The following is a 12,113-nucleotide window of genomic DNA, read 5'->3' on the forward strand; positions in this document are numbered from 1 at the left end:
TCATATACCAATACTATATGAACCAGAGGGAGTCTGGAAAATTCTTCCAGTGGAGTCTGCAGCTGTTATCTCACGGTTGGGGGAAAGCCAGCCCCAATTCTATTCTGTCACAGTCTGCCTTTTGTCTTAATCCTATTTTAAAGGCTGCTTTTGAATGCTTGGCCTCATAGATTAGGGAGTTTTAGTTAACAGGGCTAATAATCCCTGCTTAAGGTAATTAGGTACACTCCCAGAGCTGGGTTACTTGAAAACAAACATGTGTACACAAGTCCACGACCAAGAAACAAAAGGAAGCTTTAGGAGATTAAACCGAGCACACAGCCCATTAGTCTTAGACCTTTTATCACGGCGGTGCTCGCTGAACGCGTCGACATTGCATGGTTCTTTGGCAAATGAGGCCTGTGATGCACTGTGACATGACATGGTTTATCTTGCTGGTGACGGGGCCACCATACAGAGCGCAGCCAGTAAATAGGGGGCCGCAGGGATGTCACAGAGCAGTGCTCCTCCAGCTCTGCCTCCCCATCCAGCCAGGGGATACAAACAGTTCCTGGGCCTGGCTTTGTTGAGACTGGGGAATGCTGATGTGAGCTCCCCCACCCTCCATTCTATAGAGAAGATCAAGGGGTGCTAGGTCTGGACTGTCTGGGGTCAGGGTCTCTTCCCTTGAATTCTAACGCCAGTTGAAGGTGCCAGGTTAAGCTCTCAGGGCCAGCTGGATAGTGAACAGGTTTGAGTTTGGGAACTCCTGGCTTTGTGAGTCCCAGCTCTGCTGTTTCCAGGTTGTGTAACCTGGGAAAGGTTAGCACAGGCCTCAGTGATTTCATCTGAGAAATGGGATAATACTGCATCCCACAGGGGGGATATTATGAGGGTTAATTAACATGGTCACACACATCTTTACTCTGAGCCAAGGCTCAGTGATTGATAACTACTCTCCCACTTTCAGTTGTTAGAACCTCCATGGGGAGAGCAGGGATCCACGGGAGAGCAGGGATGCACGTGAAGAGCTGTTTTTCTCTCCTGCCCTCCCTCTCTCATTGGAGAAGCCCAGACAGCCCACCTACCCTTCCCTGCACTTGTTTGTGTTTCTAGATTTTCTTCCAATTTGGGGTCAATTGATTCTTGTCAGAAACAAATGCCCATTACTATTTCCTTTGTGTGTTTATTTAGAAGAAAAAAAATCAATTGCAGTGTTCAATATAATCAAATCTATTTGCTCCCCGGGAGTCACCATGCTCAGGCAGTGGGGCTCCCTTCCATCCCCCCTGACCTGCTCACATCCTTCTCGTGCCTAGCAGGTGATCCATTTCAGAGAGCTCCCAGGACCCATAAGCTTATGTATCCCATTTTTAGATGTTCATAGCTCTGGGTTTACTTAGCAAGGCCTCCATACTGAGCATGGTCTCATGGCAAAGCCAATATGGCTGGAATAATATGTCTGGTGGCTGGATCTCTTTCTTTCTTCTTTCTCTTTTCTCTTTCTTTCTCTTCTTTCTCTTTCTCTTTCTCTCTCTCTCTCTCTCTCTCTCTCTCTCTCTCTTTCTCTTTCTCTCTCTCTCTCTCTCTCTCTCTCTCTCTCTCTCTCTCTCTCTCCTCTCCCTCTCCCTCTCCCTCTCCCTCTCCCTCTCCCTCTCCCTCTCCCTCTCCCTCTCCCTCTCCCTCTCCCTCTCTCTCTCTCTCTCTCTCTCTCTTTCTCTCAAAAACCTATGTTTTGGGGAAAGAGCATGGTCTTACTTGAGTCAGTCTATCTCCTCTACCAAAGAGGGTAAAGTCTGGTGCTGGCAAAGGGAGCAGGAATGGGGTGGGCAGAGTGAGAGTAGGAGGGTATCTGCTGGGGTGGGCACTGGCGGAAATGTTCATTCACGTGGATACTGTACATAAACTGGAGGCACTGTCATTTCCCTGGGGACAGGCACCTGCACTACAGACTGGGAAGCTGGTGTCTAGAGTGACTAATGTGGTATTAATAGAAGGCTTCCCTCAGACATGCTGGTCAGAGATGAGCATTCTGAGAGCCTGTGACACCAGGGCCACCAGAAGGTCAGATCGGGCAGATCAGATGGGGAGTGTGGTCTTAGGCTTACTGGTCCCCCATCCTTCCCACAGGTTCTTGGTGCTGCCTGATGCCCTGTGCAATAGCTAGACAACCTCACCATGGCTGCTGGGGAGACCATGATGTGATCCTGCTGAGGTGGACCTGCTTGGGGGGGGGTGGATTGTAAGGGAGGGGGCTGTGATAACTTCTCAGGCTCTGCTCTCCTACCAAATTCTGAAGCATTTTAGGCTATGGATGCAACTTGATTGGTTGAGTGCTTGGCTAGCCTACAGGGAACCCTGGGTTCAATTGCCCGAACTGCATAAAACTGGGAGTTACGGTTCATGCCTGTTACCCTGAAAATCCCGAGGTGGAGGCAGGGGGATCAGAAGCTCAAGGTCATTTCCAGCTACAGAGCAAGTTTGAGTCTAGTCTGGGTTATATGAGACCATGTCTCAAAAAAAAAAAAAAAAATCCATACTGTTGTTCTGAGGACTCAGAGGTTTTTATCCTGTGTCTAGAAGCCAAGCTGGGGGCCCAGTTGAGTAACCTGAGTCTCTAGGGTCAGTGTCCTGTGCTGCCCAGGCTGTGTTGCTCCCATCTGTGTAGCAGTATGTACTGACACTCTATGTGGGTGTTCTAAGGCATTAAGAGTGCCTTAAGGAGTAGGAGATCTGTTAAGGGAGGGGGAGTGGAGCAGAGGCTCAGACCCACTGTGTGTGAGCTATGCTATGGCAGGAGGCAGTGGGGAAGGCGTGGTGTACAGTGTATGGTGTACAGTGTACAGCGAGCATCTGGAGGCTAGTGGAGCTAAAAAGAGTCACTCACAGGCCCATGGACACCATTAAGGCAGGAGAGGGCGGGCGGTCCATCTCAGAAGGACAGAGAAGCCACAGGCTGGTGTGGGAGCCAGACACAGCAACCTGATGTTCCCAACTCTTGTCTGTCCCTTCCTGAGGATCTGTCCCACCTGTCCACCAGTCCTCTGCAGTGCTAGGGAACTGAACCCAGGGTGTTGTGAGCACTAGGTAAGTATGCTACTATTGAGTTACACCCTGTTTCTGGCAGAGAGTCTTACATCTCTCTTTGTCATGCAGAACAGCCATATTTCAAATGAGTGGCATGGAGAAGTCCACCTAGACTCAAACCATTATGTCATCTGCTCAGAGTCAACTGAACTCTTCTAGTCTTGCCCCCAACCCTACACGTTAGAAAGATCTGAGGACATAGCAGTGAAAGTTACCCAGGTATAGGGGTTTATACACCCATGGAGGCCATCTCTTTAGTGTCTGTGGTTTACCCTCTCTTCCTAGGGACACACTTGATGCTTCTGCAAACATGCCTTCCTGGTGGCTCTGTGTCACCATTCCATGCTCTGTGCCAGCCTTGCAGTTCAGCCTTAGGATGAGCTCTCTTCCCTGAGGCATGCCTGACCCCAGGATGGCTGTTTCTGAGGAGTGTGTACTTCACAATGTCCCCTTTCCTGGGGACAGTCAGGAGTGGTTCAACTACCCCAGGGCCACACACACATTCTTGCATCTGCCAGACCTGTCTACCCGAGGCTCCAAACTCTGTTTCCAAACTAGTTATCACATGCCAGCCTGAGTCCCATCTCTGGGAGCCACGGGAAGGTGGAAAGAGAGAAAGGGAATCCTCAAAGCTGTCTCCTGATATCCACACGATAAAAGGATGATGTGCCAATCAAAGAGATACACAGGTAAGCACGTGGATGAGTAAATAGAATCAAGACAGGGGAGCGAATCCCAGCACCAAGGAGTCAGGAGTAGAAGGATCACTGAAAGTTTGAGACCAGCCTCAGTTATACAGTTTCTTGCCAGCAAGGGATATGGAGTGAGAGATCATATTCAAAAAGTGAGAATTAAAACAGAACAAGATAAATAAAATCAGTCATCTATATTTATCTAACTCTCTGCATCTGATGTCAACATAGTTGACCAGAGGCTATGCCAGCCTCTGTCTAGGATTCTGGAAGGAAGGGCACGTGATGTCTTTGGACCAGGGCAGGGTCCAGTGCTAGCCTGGGATTCAGTCCACTGGCTCCTTTCAGGGTAAGGTTCCTGGAGGGTTAGAGGCTTGGGTATTTATTACACACCTTTTTACAGCAGCCTGGGGCAATGCACACACACTCACACATCAAACACGCACTCACACATCACACACTCACAGGGATGCACACACACACACACACACACACACACACACACACACACTTCAGAACCTCAGAACATAAATGTCACAGGCTGCTGAACTTGGCTTGTAGGATGCCTCATCATCATTGTCAAACTGACAGGATTTATACTTCCTGGGGACATATGGGAGTTTCAGAGTGAAACTCTGAATGGGGGTAGCACCATCCCATGGGCTGGGGAAAGTCCAGGGAGTCCCAGCATCCACCGGTCTCTGCAATGTGGGTACCATGTGACAGGTCACCCATGGTCCTGTCCCTGTGCCTTCCGTACTATGATGGGCATACCTTCAGACTGTGAGCCTAAACCACGTTGTCCTTCCTTAAGTCAATTTTGTCTCAGCAATAAGAAAAGAAGCTAATGTAGCCAACACCAACAGCGCTTGTGAGCACTGCCTAGGGATCCTGAGGACCACCTAAGCTTGATGGGAGCAGGGGGGTGGGTGGAGAGGCCCCACCTAGGCCTTGAACATCTTAGAGCATCATGATATAACAACAGGACTTTGCTAGTGCATATGGCTACCCAGGCCTGAGGTGTCCTTTTAATGACACTGGCAGGTTTCCCCCAGTGAGGAGGGATGCAGCTCATTCATTTTTGTCTCCTTCTCTGAGATAACTGACAACCCTATGCATATAGACTCATGGAATGAGGAAGCCATCTTGGATATTTCCCCCCTCCCTTCCTCTTCCCAGGGCCATTTCTACTCTGGGACCTCTCAGTGGTCCCAAGCCACTTCCTGTAGGGCTTAGGGTCCCTCACACAGCAGAGGTTGTCCGGTTAGTTCCAGGTTCCTCCTGCATCTAGACCAGGCTTTCTTTGGTAGATAAAATATTGATCAGCAGACTGAGGAGCCCAGAGTGTGTCCCTATTTTCCTGTCAGAACTTGGTAATGAACTGCATTTATCAAGCCCATTCTCCATGAGAAAGGTCAGTTGCAGATCTGGCTAAGTTGTCATGACACCTCATTAATCTGGCTCCCACAATAATTGTCCCTCTTTGAAGATTCTAAAGTGTTCCCATTCTGGCCTCGCTCCCTCTGCGCCGAGGGAGATGATCATAGCAGGAGCGCAGACTGAGTCGCATTTAATATTTTGAGCAGAGGGAGAGGAAGCAGGAGTTGCCTCCAGAATTAAGTGTCCGTCAGAGGGATACTTGCTACTTTGAGACAAAGGGAAGCAGGGGAGGAACTGTGAATATTCCATCAGCCTTGTGGCCTCTGCCAGACTGAGTCTCAAAGGAACCGTCTCCATTCCCTGGCAGGTGAAGTTCCATTTCTGGGGGTGGGAGGGGTGGGTGGACTCCTGAGGGTCAAGGGGAGGACAAGAAGGTAAGAAGTGGGTGAGGCAGACAGACAGCAAGAAGCCCATGTTCTAAGAGTGCATGCACGGATATGGTGAGAATTGTGCGTGTGAGATGTGTACACGCATGCGTGTAAATATGTGATGTATGTGTGTGCATACATGAGTGTATGCGTGCATGTGTGAGTGTGTGATGTATGTGTGTGCATGTGGGTGTGCATGTGAGTGTGCATGCATGTGAGTGTGATGTGTATATGTATGTATGTGTTCATATGTGATGTGTGCACGTAACATGTGTACATGCATGTATGTAATATGTGTGTGAGTGTGTTTGTGTGTGTGTGCATGTATGTGTGTGTAATATATGCCTGTGAGTGTGTGCATGTGTGTGTGCATGTATGCCTGTGAATGTATGATGTGTGTGTGTGTGCATGCATGCATGTGTGTGATGTGTGTGATGTGTGTGATGTGTGTGATGTGTGTGTGTGTGTGTGGCTTGTGGTTTTGTTCATGGACAACCAAACTTACCTCACCCAGGGGACACTTCAAAGCCTTCACTGCTGGCCCTACAGAGTGAACTCAAAGATGGCTATTCTGGGGTGGGTTGAGAGTGGCCAGCCACTTGAAGCTTGGACACTAGCCTATATAGAAGGATCTCTTCTGCTGGGCACAAGGTGGTTCCCTGAAAAGAGCCTGGGAGAGAAAGCATATGAAAATGTCTTCCTTCTTCTACCCAGGGTGGCCCCAGATAGACCTTTTTTGAAGGTTTGAGGGTACACTCAGCTATGAATAGCCTTAGGAAAAACCTCTTCCCTTTCTGGGCTCTGCACAGCAAATGTGTAGAATATTAGTCCAGAGACACTATGGGCCTGGGGAGAAATTTATACACAGGCAGATAAATTTTGAGGTTTCAGTGGCTTTGGGGGACCTCAAGGTAGCTATGAAGACCCCAGCCCTGATGGGTTCCAGCTGGAGATAGTTCCCTTTGTCTGTCTTGTCCCTCACTGGTCAGCCCTGGATTCAGATGGTCTTAACCACCATCCTGGAGAGAGGACACAGGACTTAGGTCATCCAGCATCATGCTACAGTAGCTTTCTTTCATGAACAGGGGTGGAGAGAGCTAAGGGGAGGGTGGTGTAGGCTGAACCTCAGACATCCTTCATAGCCGCCCAGGTTTGTACGATTGTTTCTCAGGTGTTGCTGCTGCTTGGGAGACTGTGGAGCCCTAAGAGATGGGGCCTCAGTGGAGGAGGTGACTCACTGTGGGAGGGGGTGATCTTGCTTGGGGTTAGCTGACTGGGGGACACTAATGATTATACAGCTCACATTCTTGTTGAGATGGGCTGTACCCTCAAACTGTGACCAAAATAAACTCCTCTCCCTTAAGTTACTTCTTGTCCGGTATTTTGTCTCAGCAGTGAGGAACATAAATAACACAGAGGGAGAGGGGGAAGGAAAGGGCTGCGGTAGGGTCCAGTGGGCTGTGCTAAAGGGGCCCTTGGGCTTACAGAGCACTTTTCCCAAGCAGTATATAGACCATTGCTTCAGTAACCACGCAGGGGCCACACCTACTGGAATACAGCTGTCTTTAATCTGGTGGGGTGGCCTGTAACTAGAGCTTAGGGTCTCAGCACTGCACCTGGCTACACCCCCAGAGAGGTCTTGAGAGACAGGATGGGACTCCATCCTTATGTTTGCTCAAGGCAGTCTCCTCTCCCTCCAAAATTACCACCCTTGCTCCCGCATCCCGACTGCCACATTTTGCCTTAACAGTTCTGTGATCTTTACCACTAAAGCAGAAATTTTGTGTAAGCGTCTGGCGCCAACATTCCCACCCAAGTGGCTGTGCTATCCCCAGCCTTGGTTACCATGTGTCATTCTGAGGTCTATTTTGAAACTGCTAAGCTGTGCAAAGAGCAAGAAGCATTTTGCTCCCAGATCTAATTCACAAGGCACCGCGACTTTAGCTTAAGAGGAACAGATGTTTAACTTGATGTAAATTTGTGAACATTAACAATCTTTCAGCTGCCATTTCTGAGCAAATTCAATTAACAATAAATGCCACAACCAATCGGCTTATCTTTTGGATACATTTTCACTAACACGATGTAGTTCTTCGGATGGAGGTGACAGAGCCACAAAACCCTAAGAATTCCAGAGAAACACATACCTTATGGTCCCCAAACCTACACAGATAAATGTCCCCAAAGTCATGCCATCTGGTGGTCCAAAGCTGAGTCTTGGGGCTGCTGAGTGGACCAATTACTATGACCTCAGCTCAAGCATATTATGGAGGTGTCTAAGGTTGTCTGTGGCCTAACCTGAACCCGCTTAAGTCTCCAGTTTCCTTTCATAATCCGTGCCTTAGTAGCTCTACCAGTGGCAAGTGATTCAGGATGACTGGCTCCCAAGGGAGGGCCAAACAGATTAAGAGAGAAAGGGAATCCAGGCTATAGACATGCAGAATGAATGTACCTACCTGGGGGGGGGGGGAGAGACAGAGACAGAGACAGAGACAGAGAGAGAGAGAGAGAGAGAGAGAGAGAGAGAGAGAGAGAGAGAGAGAAACAGGGAGACAGAGATAATAGAGAGACAGAGTGTGGGACAGATACACACAGAGAGACAGAGACAGACAGACAGAGAGAGACACACAGAGAGACAGAGAGAGGGACAGACACAGACACACAGGGAGAGGGAGAGGGAGAGGGAGAGGGAGAGGGAGAGGGAGAGGGAGAGGGAGAGGGAGAGGGAGAGGGAGAGGGAGAGGGAGAGGGAGAGGGAGAGGGAGAGGGAGAGGGAGAGGGAGAGGGAGAGGGAGAGGGAGAGGGAGAGGGAGAGGGAGAGGGAGAGGGAGAGGGAGAGGGAGAGGGAGAGGGAGAGGGAGAGGGAGAGGGAGAGGGAGAGGGAGAGGGAGAGGGAGAGGGAGAGAGAAACACACAGAGAGAATGAGAATGAAATACATCTCCTAGCATCAAGCCCCAACTCCTCCATACATCAGGCATGTGCTAGACCCTCCACCTTGGTGTAGGGACAGGAGAGCATGGCCACAGGATGGGGTTCATCTTGTATTGTGGATCTGCCAGCTGTCACACACGTGGCTAGATTTGTAGTTGAAAGAGTTGGTTCTTTCAAAGGTCACCTGCTGGCATTTGGCAGGGCCATATCCTGGGCCAGGTGTCTGGCAGGCAGGCATTTTGACAGCCAGTGGTGGCTAAGGAGAACTGAACGGTAACATCTTCTTAGATGTCTCAGGGAGCTCCAGGATGCAGCTGTGCATCTTCCCAGAATTCAGTGGGAGTGGCATCAGGCTGGCAAGCAGTCCTTGGCTAGTTTCCACCTGGTCTGTCCCTGGGGTATCTACATTTGTCATCTCAGTTGATGGTGAACTTTCTAAGTTGAAGGCACAAAGCCCATTTGGGGACCACAAACAGAATCTGCATAACTAGGCTCTGCAAGGCCTTCAGCATATACATGCACAGACAGACAGACGGACACACACACACACACACACACACACACACACACACACACACACTCATGAGCAGATCTCACACTCGAATCTCCAAAATCACTGGAGTGGGAATTAGTCAAACCCACGCCAACACCTCACATGGACAGAACATCTCAAGTTTCACCCAGAACCCAGTGATTTAAGTGAACAAAACCTCCCCAGACCTCTGGTAGGAAAGTGGTACGTTTGCTCATGAATGCGGGTTTCGGTTGATGTTGCCACACAATCAGCTACTTGACATTTACAACCCTCACTTTCTTTCCTATTAAAGAGAGCAAAATTGGCTAGATTCCTGGGAGAGGGATCACTTATGCTTTTTATGGCTGACTGGAACATCCATCAGGTGGCCCCCGAGTGAAAGAATAATGTTTGGGAATTTAAATAAACGCTAAAGCCCTCTTGGCATTAAGAACTTTACTTTTTACTGTTGTGTTAGTGGAACTCCCACCCCTGCAATCCTCCCTAAGAAATCACACGTTCCTTTTGGGACGTGGGTACTAGCTAGCTCTTTATAGCCTGGGGGAGGGGCTGGCTTCACTGGGTCTGCCCAGTAGCCCAGCTGTTGGCCACCCCCTACCCACCTCCCTCATCTGCAGCCAGAGAGCTGGGACCAGGGTACAGGAAGATGGGGAACTGGAGGGGATGAATGTGGCGAGACTGACCGTGTGGCTGGACATGTAGCCAAGGGAAGAGTCCCACTGTTGGGTGGGAATAGCTCAGCTATTAATATAATAGGTGTCAACCATAGCAAAAAATCCACATTCTTGGCACTTTAAGCTGCCATTGTCTTTGAGGAGTGACCAGCTTGACTGACATCCTGTGTCTGCAGAAACACAGCAGAGTCTGGAGCGATCCCTACCTCACGTCGTGTCTGAGACAAGGGCTACGGGGCTTGAGGGTAAGGCTCAGCTTCGGCAGCCAGGCAGATCACTTTCTTCTCACGTGAGCTGAAGGGTGACTCAGGAGTGTGTGCACTCCTCTTATCAAGAGTCCCCAGGAGACAGTGTACAGTTCTGGTGGAGGGGGCTTTCTATTGTCACAGTGATGGGGGGAGGGGAGGCTTCATGGCATCTAATGGCCAGAGTCATGGTGGCTTCACCCTACTCAATAAGCCTTTACTGGCCAGGAATCTCATTTGAGTTTTGGAATATCCAAGTCATGGAAGTGAATGACTGACCATGTGAGCAAATGGAGCAGGCCAGAGTGCCGGACGGTGCTTCACTGCCTGGCACTGCCTGAGGGATTATCTCAGGGCTTCTTGCTTTGACACGGTAATTGTCAGTCTCCCAGCTGAGCCAAAAAGCCACTAGATTTTAAAGGCTGCTCGAAGATGCTCATCTTCTTGGTATGAGAGGCATGTATTGATGCCAGCGAGGAACTACACTCAACAAGCTAATACTCTGGGCATCTAGCCTAGAGAAGCTCCATAGAGCTGGGCAAACGGCCTCCTGGGGGTCTCTAGAGGCTTGTCCTAACCCAGGCTCCCAGAAAACAACATCTCAGGGAGAAGCTGAACAGGTTTAGACTAGACAGGATTTGGGGATTTCCTGGGGTTTCGAGCCTGCTCTTTACCTTTTTGTGTTGGGAGATTGATAGTAAATCCCAGGTCAAAACCAAACAAAGCTACCTGGGAACTCGGAGCCAGATCAGCAATGTTGCAGACAGAGCATGGGTATGTATGCAGTACTGGGACTGTAAGATGGAGGGGAGAAAGAAGGCTTCCCTCCTGCAGTCTACCAGCTGGGGACTGCTCATACTGGAAACTTCCAGGATCCAGCAGCTTATGGATGAGTTGTAGGAAACCTTGACTCTGTGGATGTCAGACCCAGGTGGGACATTCAGGTTTTTTATCCTGAAGCCCCTTAGTAGGTCGGGGGCCAGCTTCAGGTCTGGCATCCAGAGGAGGGCCCAGTACTGAGCAGTGAGTGACCTATGAGGGAAGTGGGCAGCGTGGATGGGAAAGGACCCTGGCTGCTCTCCTCCGAGTACCCACAAAGCCATTCTCCCCCAACCGGCTGAGTTATTCCAGACACATCTCTGTTTGGGCTGCACCTGAAACACCACAAACGCAGTAGCAGGATGGGAGTCTGAGGATAGGCTGGCTCTTGCTACATTCCCACACCAAGAAATCCCCTTGGCCCTCTCTGCCTTCCATATTCATAAGTTCTCCAAGCCCCAGCACAGCCACCTAGCTGCTCTGGTCCAGCATGGAAATGGATTCACATGCTTTGAAAGGGTTCAGGGCCCAAGGAGACCTCGGGAGCGAGAGGACCGTGTCCGGATTCCCAGAGGAAGAAGCAGGAACACCTCTGGAAGCGTGTCAGGACCCAGAGAAGTGGGGCCAGCAGCATGTAGCCCGAGGCCCTTCGTGCCTCAGAGCCTAGGCAAGGACCCTGCCTACTTGTGCCCTGTGTATGTAGTGTAGCCCACTTGTACCACATGCCTCAGGTCAGGATTGTCTACATTTCTTTGGAATTAGACTTTGAGAACATAGTTAGAAAAAAAATTATCTCATGAAGTTTTGATGCAGAAATACGCTGTGCTATTCCCCCCTCCGTGTGTGTGTGTGTGTGTGTGTGTGTGTGTGGTATATTCTTGCACATCAGGGGTCTCTCAGAAATCTCATCCGCTCATGCTAATGGCCCCTAACGAAACCAGGAGCCCTCTGTGAAAAAGTCAATCACTCTCCGACCTTGAGTTCTGTTTTCCTCATGAACAAGTGCTCTGAGGAGAACGATGTCCTGGTGGGATTTTCAGAAGGAAGGTGTGGCACTTCCATTTCTCCCACAAGGCCTGCAGCTCCCAGATCAAGGGTAAGTAAGTCCAGACAGGACCGTGGGAGACAGCTCACACTCCCGGGGCGGGCGGTATTTACACTAAGTACTGGTAGCAGGCAGGCATCCCCGCTCTCTGTTCCTCACACACAGAGATGTGGATTTGGATACACACTCCAAAGACAACGCCCTATGCCAGGATCTCAGCCATAGCCTGTCTCCCTCTTGGCTCCCCTCTTAGCCAGCCCACCATAGGCTGCAGACCCCAAGAGCTGAGGTGAAGGT

General features: G+C 50.0%; 1 protein-coding gene across 1 annotated transcript in view; it reads right to left on the minus strand.

Moving 5' to 3' along the window:
• The window catches only part of Fstl4 (follistatin like 4), a 438,866-nt gene that overhangs the window by 122,751 nt on the left and 304,002 nt on the right, over window positions 1-12,113 (minus strand). The window lies entirely within an intron of this gene.

Source organism: Mus caroli, unplaced genomic scaffold (genome assembly GCF_978045245.1).
Source record: "Mus caroli unplaced genomic scaffold, Mus_caroli_1 scaffold_13, whole genome shotgun sequence".
Taxonomy (NCBI): domain Eukaryota; kingdom Metazoa; phylum Chordata; class Mammalia; order Rodentia; family Muridae; genus Mus; species Mus caroli.